An 11700-nucleotide genomic window follows, 5' to 3' on the forward strand; every position below is an offset into this window, starting at 1 on the left:
TTGTGTCTAAGTTTTGTTGTAATTAGCATATGAATTCTTGAGTTATGGCCAAAAACATATTTTGTGAGGTCAGACTGACCTTCGACCACAAAATTGTAATTAGTTTATCCTTTAGTCCAAGTGAACATGTGTGCCAAATTTGAAGAAATTCCCTTGAGGCGTTCTTGAGATATTGTGCTCACAAGGATGAGACGGACGGACGGACAACTCATCGCCGCAAGGCATTCAAAAGAGGCATAAGGAAAAAGAAAAAAAAATACTGAAACTTATAAAAAATAAAACTAAACATTTTTAAACAATAAAACTAACCTAAAATGAGCAAACTCCGTGAGCAAACAAAAGCTGAAAACATGCACCTTTTGAATTTCTTCTGATGCATAGTTTTCTTTCTTTCTTTCTTTCTTTCTTTCTTTCTTTTCATCTTTCTTTCTTTCGTTTCTTAATTGGAATTCCGATTTCCCGTTTTTTTGGGGAAAGACATGACAGTGTATGGTCATGTTCTAGCAGCATAAGCAGTCACTTGCTCAGCTTGGTTTAGAGACAAATCCTCTTGCAGGAGTGGACTAAAACATTTTGAGCCTTTAAGGGGTGACAGGGGCCTCAGAGAGCTTCCACTATTTTTTTTTTTTTCATACAAAGTTCAATCTTTCAAACAATTTATTCAGCCACAATGCAAAAAAAAAGGGCAAACTTTTCACTGTAGGCTTTTCACGGGCCCCGTTCAAGAGACCATGCGTGGAGCACCAGATGGATACTGTGTGGTCCTCACATGTACTCATTTGTTTGGGTTTTCTCCCCTTTATCAGTGTGTGGCCAGTTCTCCATGAATTTCTGAAGCCATGTGGTTCAACCACATCAGCCACATCTGACACACACACGACTCCACCCAAAGCACTTCTTTCCGACCTCACACAAGAAATAGATTAGGGCCTTTGGAAGACATAACAGGAGGGCACCTCTGTGGCAGACAGAGTGGCAACACAGCCACAGCTGCAACTTAAGAAGAAACAGAATTGTTTAAGTTGCAGAATACATGCAAAGGAATATAGCCAAGTATCAGTCAATATAGTCAATAGTCTGAATTATGTGGGTGTCCATGATTTAATCTGTTAACAGGGTAAATGACTGACAGCACACACAGACACACACACAGACACACACANACACACACACACACACACACACACACACAGTTTCCAAATATAAACCTCAGACTGGAAGATTAACTCAACCAAACCCAAATCCTGCTCTCTGTGTCCTCTCAGCAGAGGTAAAGATAGGACCAGTGGTTGAAACATAATCTCTCCATGTTCATACAGTTGGTTCACACTGACCTGCCAACAGCAGCAGGCAGGCAGGCAACCAAGTCCCTCTTCAACCCCAAACACACACACACACTCACTATCCTCTGCACAGCTGTCCACCCTAAATGTAGCTTTAGTGAGATGCACATATTTCAACTAAATGTAGCTTTAGTGAGATGTAAAATAAGTATAATCCTGAGTAAATATCGTTCAGCCAATCTCATTCAGATCGATTACAAAGAGGAACCATTCCCTTACTAACTCCCCCTGCAAAAAACCCCAATGTGAACATGCTGATTTTATAATCTTGGGCTATTCAGTTAACATTAGCAAAAATAAAGTTGGCGCTTATCAAAGCCAGTGGTTAAAGATTAACATCTTAAAAAAGTCTATGTAAAAAAGTGGGTTAAGTTTGGCACTTGTGTATTTACACGGAGAGTAATTTAGATCCGAGTTCAACATTGTTGACAGTGTTATGCCACTGTATTGTAGTGAACCTAACCGGGAATTCTGTGAACCATGACACCCCTATATTTTAAGGGAACAGTGAAATGAAATCTAAATAAGGGGTATGAAAACAAACCCCCCTTCAGCAAAAATCAAATCTAAATATCATCCTGTCCCTTCTCTGACCCCCCAAATACACCAGTAAAAAAACAAAAAAAAACCCAGAAAGGCTTGCTCGTCTTCTGCAGGGATGTGTACACAGTTGTTGGCTTCTGGCAATGGGAAAGGAGGCTTTTGCCTATTTTTAGTGGGTTTACCCGTATTTAGAAAGCCTGCATACATGTGCTGATTTTAGCTTCACTGATAATATGAAGTGTATGTGAATCCGGTGGGTGTGATCTGATTAGATTAAACATAGTTTAGTGGAGACTAAAGAGAGCATTTGGTTGTGACATTGTAAATGTGAGCGTTGATGCAACTTTCACATAACCCATTACCAGCAAGTACATGTGTTGCCTCACAAAACAGTGAGACATTCAATACCAGTCTGGTGCTATAGACCCTTTTAGGGCCGACGTCACAATGATGTCATTTTATCAGCTTGAGGGAAAACATAACTCACCACCACAGGGCTGTAGGCTACATTGGAGTCTTAAAATGTCGTCTTGTTGTGTTATTGGTTGCCAGAATTGAAGGAGTCATGGCTGAAAACTTAAATTTCATCACATCCAGCCACCACGGCAAGACAACTATGGCTAAATGTAATCACATGAAAGTGCTTGCATGTTTTTTTTCCTTCAGCAACAACGGGGTTACGTTTAGCCAAGACACGCATGTGGTTAGGTTTAGGCAACAAAAGCACATGGTTGGGTTTAAACAACAAAAGCACGTGGTTGGGTTTAGGAAAAAAGAACAGGGTTGGCTTTACAATCATACGGGAAGCAAACACCGGCCTCCTGGGTGAAAGTCAGTGGTTGTTGGAATTCACAGAGCACAGGTGAAGTTAACATGTATCCACTGTGTTAGAATGTGTTGTGTCTGTGTCCCTGCAGTGGACAGTTGACCCCGGGTTATCTGCCTGCCTTCTATGCCTTAAATCCTGTAACTTCTAATAATATGGAGGCCACAGTGATGACCACTGATTGAAGAAAGGGGGATTACATGGATAAAAAATCTCTCCATGCATCAGGAGCCTTTCACAAAATGAGAGTGCTTTGCAGAGTGGGAGTCCTCTTGTCCAGCCTGCTTTGAGCTTTCACTTCTGTATATCAGTGTGAATTACATTTTGAGAGCTGTTTTGCAGCTCCCACCCAGAGCCATCCTGGATGTCTGCTGACCTCTGTCATGTTTGAGAAGCTATTGGAGAAAAAGATTAAAGAGCTATAAACCAATAAAGACCCAAGACGAGTATTTATTGGCTCCGGCTCCAATCGGCAGTGATGGAAACACAACACCTGGGTGAACACGCTACTTTTAGCTCCTTTACTGGCAAGATGCAATAACACGCCACCACAAAATACTAATTAATTTAATTACTCTAATTTATTAACCACCCTGTCCACAGTAAACCTGCTGAGTGGAGATTTTCTGTTGTCTTTTGTTACAAACTGGATAATTAATTAATGCACCAAATTAATGTAAACAAAAAAGACATCTGCATACAAATAGGCTACAGTAGAGAGAAATGTCCTGGTAGAGTAGACTGGATCAGGGTTATGTTCACATCTTGCAGAGAACGACCTCCATTTTCTTTGAGGCTTTAGCCCAAACTAAATACACTCAAACTACACAACATGGGAACAGGGTTTAAGGCTGTGTTCATCTCTCAGCATTAAAGCCCTGCTCTTCTTTGGACAATGCATAACCAAAAGGAACAGAGTTGAGCAGACATCCACCCATGCTGCCATGCTGGCAGGTTCATGTGCTGACATGGCAGCGTGGATGGATATAGGGAACAAGAGAGACAGATGGAGAATACAGAGAAGACGGGAGGATGGCAGACATGCAAGATTGGTGGAGGAGGAGAGAGCGCAAGATGAGAAATGTAAAGGACACACGCCTACATGAAGGCAGGATGAAAAGATGAAGCCCATACTGTCTGAGTAGAAATGAAAGAGAGTAGAGTGAAGAGGGTGGAGGAGAGATTGTTAAGTGAATGTTGATACATGGTCTGCTCTCTAATCAGTTTTACAGGGTCTAATTAGGGCTAAAGTAGTCCCATGCTGTAATCATATAGTCCTTCATATGTGTATATATATATATATATATATATATATATATATATATATATATATATACATATATACATATATAGGCTGTGTTTAACAGGCAGCCTGCCTGTTAAACACAGCCTATTTTCTGGTTTACGGCGGGTACACTCCCTCACCCTGAGGTCCATTTGAGGGGTAGAGTTATTTCTACATCAGTGCAAAATGGTTTTACTATTTGTACACAAGTGTCTCTATCTCGAAGGCTGAGATTAACAACTATGGGCAAAACAGGCGACTTTTAAATAATAAAAAAATAAAATCAAGTGCTACTATACTATAAAAGAAAAAGAAAATCTCTATAGCAATAACTCCATTTTTTTTTAACAAACATGCAGCTTTATTTAGAACTTCTATCCTGTCCAGACAGACCTCACAAACCCTTCATTTTATACAGATTTAATGACTTCTGCAAATGGACTGCTTTTGGTACTTTTCTAGTCTTAGCAACCACTCAAAGCGTTTTACAGCATAAGCACCATTCACACCATCAGGGGTCTTCACCACAGCCACATCTCAAGTAGGCCAGCATAACACACACATTCATACCCTGCAAGGTGCCACTTGGTTATCAATACGCTCACACTCACACACCAGTGGTGCAGCCATTGCTATGAGTATCTTGCCCAACAACACTTTGACATGTAGACTGCAGGGACGGGATCGAACCATCGACCTTATGGTTGGTAGACAGCCACTCTACCTTAAGAACCACAGCTGCCACCACCGTGGTTTTCACCACAGTCAAACCTGTGGCCTTTATAACAAAACATGGAGGATCAGGGTAACAATCCGGTGAAATAGCTAATCCCTAAGGCTCTCAGTGAGTGGCTGCCTGTCTGATCTGCTCCGCACTGGAGCTGACAAGACACCATATCACCCATCCATGTGTGCTGTGTTTGGCAGGCAGTGAAAAATCGTCTTCTGGGAGTCTGCAACTTGAACATTTGGCAGATATTTTCTTGCTCACCATAAGGTGTCTTCTGGGATTCATGTGGTAAGCAGTAACACCTAACTTCACAACTTTTTTCTGATTCGTATTTAGCTTCTGTCATTACATTTGAATAAGAATGAGAGGCAGAGGAAATATGTCCTATTAATAGATCAAGCCTAGAGACACTGTTCCATTCTGTTTTTTTCTGTAGTAACAGGTCAGTTCTTGCAGTCTTTCAGTAGTGAACATTTAAACAACTGCAGTGGATTCCATACAAATAGTTTTCTTGCCTTTGCACATGTATGGCTTGGTGTGTGTTTGCATATGCATGCATGCCTACTGTTAGGTAAAGCTAAAAGCTTTAATTCAACAAAGAGCCAGAGACGTCTCTACAGGCGAGGTCACACTAGATGACCTTTATGCTGATACAAAGCTTGACTCAACTGTCCAAACCATCTGACACCTGATGGTGATCGCTGTGTCTGCCAATGGGATGTTAGCTTGGAGAGGAGAAAAAGAGACTGAAGCAGCAGAGGTCAATGGCGTTCCAAGAACATGAACTACACACAGCAATAAACATGGACAGGGTTTGTGCACTTCAATGATGTCCTCTACCCCCTGTCGCTGCCATTTCAAGCTAGCTAGCATTAAAGCAGATCTGATGGTGTGCTTATTGACAGCTTTTTTTCCCTAGTTGGAGAAATCGACAATCTTCAGGATGTCTTTGTCATGACAACTTGTCATGACAAAAACCGAATGACACTTAATGATAGCAGTCATAAACGTTTATGGCATGTACATAAAGTTTATGACAAGTTCATGACAGTGTCATGTCATAGTTATGACAGTGTCATGTCACCCTTATGCAGATACCTTCAAGTAAAGTGTTACCCCATTTCCATTGAATGCTCCACCCAGGAGTTAAATGGTATTTCCTGTTTGGAGTGCCGGCACTGGAAATGACGTTTTGCAAATTTTATGCAAAATTTATTGAAATTTTATTCTATGTGTCCCTCCCTGTTTCATGGTGAATAATGGGTCACAATGGCAACGGCATTCAATGAAAAATCACAACTTCACAAGAAAGCATCAACAAGGGCTTTTCTGGCAACTTGATCTGTTCAAGGTGCAAGGTACAAAACATGTCATTCCTTGTTGCCAGTAGGTGGTGAAATAACTCTAACTAAATATTGTCATGTAGACGTTTTCAGGCTGGTACTATCTTTAAACATGTGAAGTTTGGGGCAAAGTTGACCATGTACAGTCAAGTTACAAACAACTTCCTGTTTCATGGAGAAACATGGAAATTTGATGCCTAGCCACAGTCAAACCGTTCAGCAAAAACTCAAGCTTTTAAAAACTTTTTTATCTCAAATGCCTTTTGATGGCAGACCAAATTTAAAGTCAATGGGATTAAATCTCCAGGAGGAGTTCATTAATGTATGAGCCATGTAAATGCCAAAAAAAGCACTACAATTATACAGTTAATCCAAAATGACTGACTTCCTGTTGGATTTAGGGTATGGCTCCATGAGACTTTTTTTTTTTAAAGTCTTGGGTCGTTACATGTGCCTCCAAGTTTTCGTACATTTTGATGATACGTACCACAGGGGCTAGTTTGTTGAAGTGATGAAGGTTTTTTTAGGGTCCTTGCACCATTTGGTTGTCAGAGCCTAATAAACAAACTTCTTTTCACATTGACCGAACTTTATTGACCCTCTTTTACCGTGCTTTTATCAAATCTATTTTATCCTTCTGCTTGGTGTCTTGGTTTAGCAACCTTTCCCTAAAAAACAACTCCCTAAATCAAATAGTCAGATGGTCCAGTAGGCTGATAGGAGAACCTCAGCTTAACCCAGGATCCTTATATACCAGGCAGTTACAGAGGATGGCTGGTTCCATCCTGCAAGATGGCTCTCACCCACTACATGGGGAACTTCAGCCCCTCCCATCAGGCCGCAGATACAAACTCCCAGCCTGCAAAACAAAGCGATATAAAGACAGCTTTGTCCCATCAGCCATTAGAGCAGATAAACAAAAACTCACTGAATTAATGACAGTACAGTTTTTATTTATTTATTCATTTATTTGGTATTGTTTTTAAAATCATATTTTGGGTGTTATAATGGTTTTACATGCCCTTTTAAATCCTGCACTTTGAATTGACGCACTGATGACACTTTACCTTTTTATTGTTACTATGTTACTGTGTCTGACCTGTTTGTCTGTTTTGTGTGGATGAAGTCAAATCATCACTTAAACTGTGAACCAAATCTACCTTCGGGTACAAATAAAGTTACCTTACCTTACCTTACCTTACCTTAAACATCGTTAACTTGAGCATTTATTATTGTCTTAGCCACAGCTAGTCTTTCTTTTTCAGCACAGTACATAGCTGAGTATCACTAACAAGCATTACTGATGTCTCTCCACCTGCACATAGGCAGAGAAACCAGATCCTGTGCTATCAGGTGTCACTGAACTCCAAGGTCTGTCGGAGAATCCCACCGAACCCCCCACCCCTCTCTCTATTGACCTGCCAGCTCCACTCAACCACCTGCCTGCACTGTCATGAACAGAAACCCAGTCTGCTGTACACACAGGGACCCATACAGGGTTGGAATAACTGACATTTTCTGAGCTTCAATTAAACCGTTCATCTGCCTTCAGGGTTGTTCTAAGATATTGAGCATCAAAGCTCTAAACCCCTTTATTTGAGAAATTACAGATCTAAAACTCATGCTTCAAAAAACACACTCAAACATTAAAATAATAATCTTGAAGATTTTCATTCATAAAATGTCTGTTGAGTCTGCATCTATTACCAAATGCAGTAACGTAACAGTGACTGAGCCTGTGGCCCGCAGATGAAAGCTCTTGTATTTGCAGTACTACAGACTGGGTGTCAATGATGACATTCCAGGGAAAAATCACAAGCAGACCACAGGTAGTGACATGTTTTCCATCACCCAGCAGTGGTTGGTCAGCCAGAGAGGGTAGGTGGAGCTAATGCAACAATCCTGCTATTCAACTCACTTAAGTGTGAAGCAATGAACTGCTTTTTCTGGTCTCTGCTAGCGTTGTCAAAGGGTTTAGCCAGATTATACCTCTTTGCTGAATTGATGCCGTACCTACAGCACCTTAGATGCACCTCCCTAGAAATGTAACTGCATGTTGATGTGACGAAGACCTCCTGTTTATTTTTGTAAATTGAAAATCATTACCCTCAGTGAAAACAAAGCCTCTATTTCCTGTAACTTCACAGATAAGAAACAATAAATTGTGAAGACAATAACTCCCAAACCACAGCATTTTAAGTCCTGTGCGATTTATCCTGGCTTCACACAAGTAGAGAAAAACTCACAATCAAACTTTACAGCCCCTCACAGAAACCCCACCGCCAACTAGCTTTTTGGAGATGTAACTGCAGAGTGACACAGACACATCACCACACAAGTATAAATGCTCACATCGGTGTAGGGGAGCACGTGAAACCTCCTAACGTGGGGTAAACTGTAACACAGACTTTTTAAGTGGTTATGAGTCAATCCTTTCGTGCTTCTGGCCAGTTGACAGCAATACCTCCAAACAGTGACCGGTGACATTCTGCAGAAATTGGACGTGTTTTAGCGGAGTTCAGTGACAAAGAGTCTTTTTGGCCAACATTTTTTGATTACTGAGCTGTGTATGTAAGTCACAGAATCCAACCATATATCATCTTAATAACTGTCTTGTTGCCTAAAACATAGCACCATTTCGAACTACTTAACCAACTCCCAGCAGGTCTTAGCTAGGCTTGATCAAATTTCTATACAGCGGGGTTAGTAGTAACGCAGTATTTGCATGTCACACTTATGTTCAGTTTGAACTAATGTCCTTAATTAAATGAGATATACTTTGTATTTTTAATTTGTCAGGTATCTTATTGACACAGTTTCACAGTGTTGTCAATTCATACATTCAATACTCAAATTTTGACATGTGGATCTAGGTTACCAATTCGATGTACATCAATCGGTCCAACCACTGAATATGGATGATAGACTAACAGATGAATATCTGTATGGATACTTATCCTTCCCCTGATGTAGATGAACAAATAGGTATCTACATATATCTGTCTATCAATCTGTAACAGCTGAAAAATTATATAATATTGACATATATTATGTATCTGTCTATGTGTTGATGTCTTCGTCTATGTGATCTTTCCATTCATAAAGCACTGGTGGTTAGATGAGAGATGGATAGGTGTTTGGATATTTGTCATAGATAGATCCATAAACAGTGTCAACCTATAGTATATAGATAGAATTATATAGAATTGTGTTGAACAGACTTTTCCAGTAAGCATTACAACTAACTCTCTGCCTGTTACAATTAACCCAACCCATAGGGTATGATTTAACATTTCACTTCTGACACTCCTTGGTGCATTGTAGAGGAAAGGTAAGTTCTGGAAAAAACAAACAAAAAACAACTGTTAATTTGTAGCAGAGATGTGCATGTTGTTAGAATAAAACAAAACAAAGCAATTTTAAAAAAAAATCTCAAACAATTTTAATAACATTTAGCCAAAACTAAAATGTGTTAGGTTGTGTCCCAGTCTCTGGCATGCAAGGCAGAGTCGAAAGGTTAGGCTAAAGATAATGTTCAAAATGTCGACATATTGTATTGGGTGGTGGTCTAAAGCCGAGAACTGTCTAAATAACTGACAGAATCAAAGGCAAACATGGTGTTTGTGGCACAGGATTACTCTAGTACAGACGTTTGGGGAAATGTGAGAGTTAGGACTACAGGCCCAGATCTAACTCCACTGGGAGAAGAATTAAACTAAGTATAGATACACAAAAAAACTGAGTTAAACTGCTCTCTTCATGCACCTATATTTAGATGCTCCATGAACACCCTAAATGTATCCCACTTTTGCAGCCCTGTCATGATGTCAGCAATGTCACCTTTCACATATCTGCCTGTGTGCTAAAATGTCAAGATGTGTTCACTTCAGGAAGCACAGAGAGCTAAGGCTGCACCCTGCAAACACACAGAAGACCTGTATGCATGTTGTGGAAACTAAGCAAAAAGTTCAAAAAGACTTTTACATAATGTTGAGCATAACAAACACTTTTTTCAGCCTGGAAACACAACCATAATGTCTTACCAACAAGAACCAGGAGCGTTACAACCAAATCATGTTGAAATTCTGTCATTTTAAAACGTTGTTGGCTTTGTATAGTCATACCAGTGTAGTTGATGGAGGTGGTTTTCAAACACCAGGAAACAAAAGTAAGTAAGTTAGTTTTATCTGATGTACAAGAAAATAAGACAATTTGTACATCTTTGACACTGTAAGGGCACTTAACTGATTTTACAGACAAAGCTCAGTTTACTTACCATAAGATGGACTGTAAAAACAGATGCGTAATGTCTTTTGTGGCTTTGAAGGGAGTTTTCCAAAGTTAAAAAATATAACCTTGCTGATGTCACAGTGATGTCATCAGGGTTATTTGATTTTAAATTTATAACAAATAATTTTCATTATAAACTGGGAGGCAAAGAGGGTCTTATGAAAGGTGCAATTAAGTTGCAATATAGGAGTCTGACCCATAAAAGTCAGAATATCTCAGCCTGTGCTGCCTTGATTTTGACCATTATAGTATTGTTAATTAGAGTCCCAAACCTTATAGAACTACATACTGAATAGCTGGACTATGCCTTCTGATGTCTTAAATACAAGAAAATAAGAACATTTGTACATTTTTACACTTTTTGGTGAAAAATTAGGAAAGTGGATGGAAAAAAGTATTTTAAAACTATTATGTCTAACGATGTCTGTATATGTCTTTAGGTATGTGTAGATAAAGGAAAGAGACCGTTTTGCAGCACCTCCTTGACTCCTTTTCACTACATTGGCCAAGACAATGAAACTAAGACAAGAAAGGGAGTGGAGAGGACAGGATAGGAGGATAGGATAGGAGGGAGAAAAGAAAAGTGAGGAGAATAGTGGATGAAACAAGAAATAAGCAATGAGAGAGGAGAGGAGAGGAGAGGAGAGGAGAGGAGAGGAGAGGAGAGGAGAGGAGAGCCCAGCCGGGCCACACCTAAATGTACTCTGGATTCATAAAAAGCACCTCTTGACAGATTCCCTGGCTCCTGTACTTTCTCCCACCAGCTGTGATGCCATATCAGCTATATACACAATAGCAGCCTGACCACTAGCTAACCAGTCCCTGTATGTCTCCTGCTGTAAACCAGTAAAACCATAAAGCCATTGCATGTAGGCAGTGGGCCAGGAAACATCACAACTGAATGACTAGACACCACAGAATTTAATAAATTAATTTTGGTTCACACAGTTATGGTATAAATTAGTGATGTTCAGTGAAACATCCCTGTGGGGGGGGGGGGGGCTTTATATTTTGTTTTTTGTTTTTTTTATTCAGTGGCAATGAGTTGCTTTCCATTTGTCTCTGACCATTGGATCATGCAAATCTGAGTCAAATGTTTTACCCCAGGCAGGCACAGGGTAAGATGTAGGCGCGGCTGGAAGACTTGCCTCAGTGGACATGCACACGGGCTGACAATTACAGACATCAGGGATGGATCTCCAGCCTACTATTACACAACCAACAGCCAAATGATCTCACTTATGACTTATTCGCGTTTATAACCCAGTAAAGGTGCAGTCTGTCACCCCCGATGCTTTCCGACACATAACACAGAGAAATAGAGAGAAAAGAGGCGACTT

This window comes from Epinephelus moara, chromosome 20, assembly GCF_006386435.1.
Source record: "Epinephelus moara isolate mb chromosome 20, YSFRI_EMoa_1.0, whole genome shotgun sequence".
Taxonomy (NCBI): Eukaryota; Metazoa; Chordata; class Actinopteri; order Perciformes; family Serranidae; genus Epinephelus; species Epinephelus moara.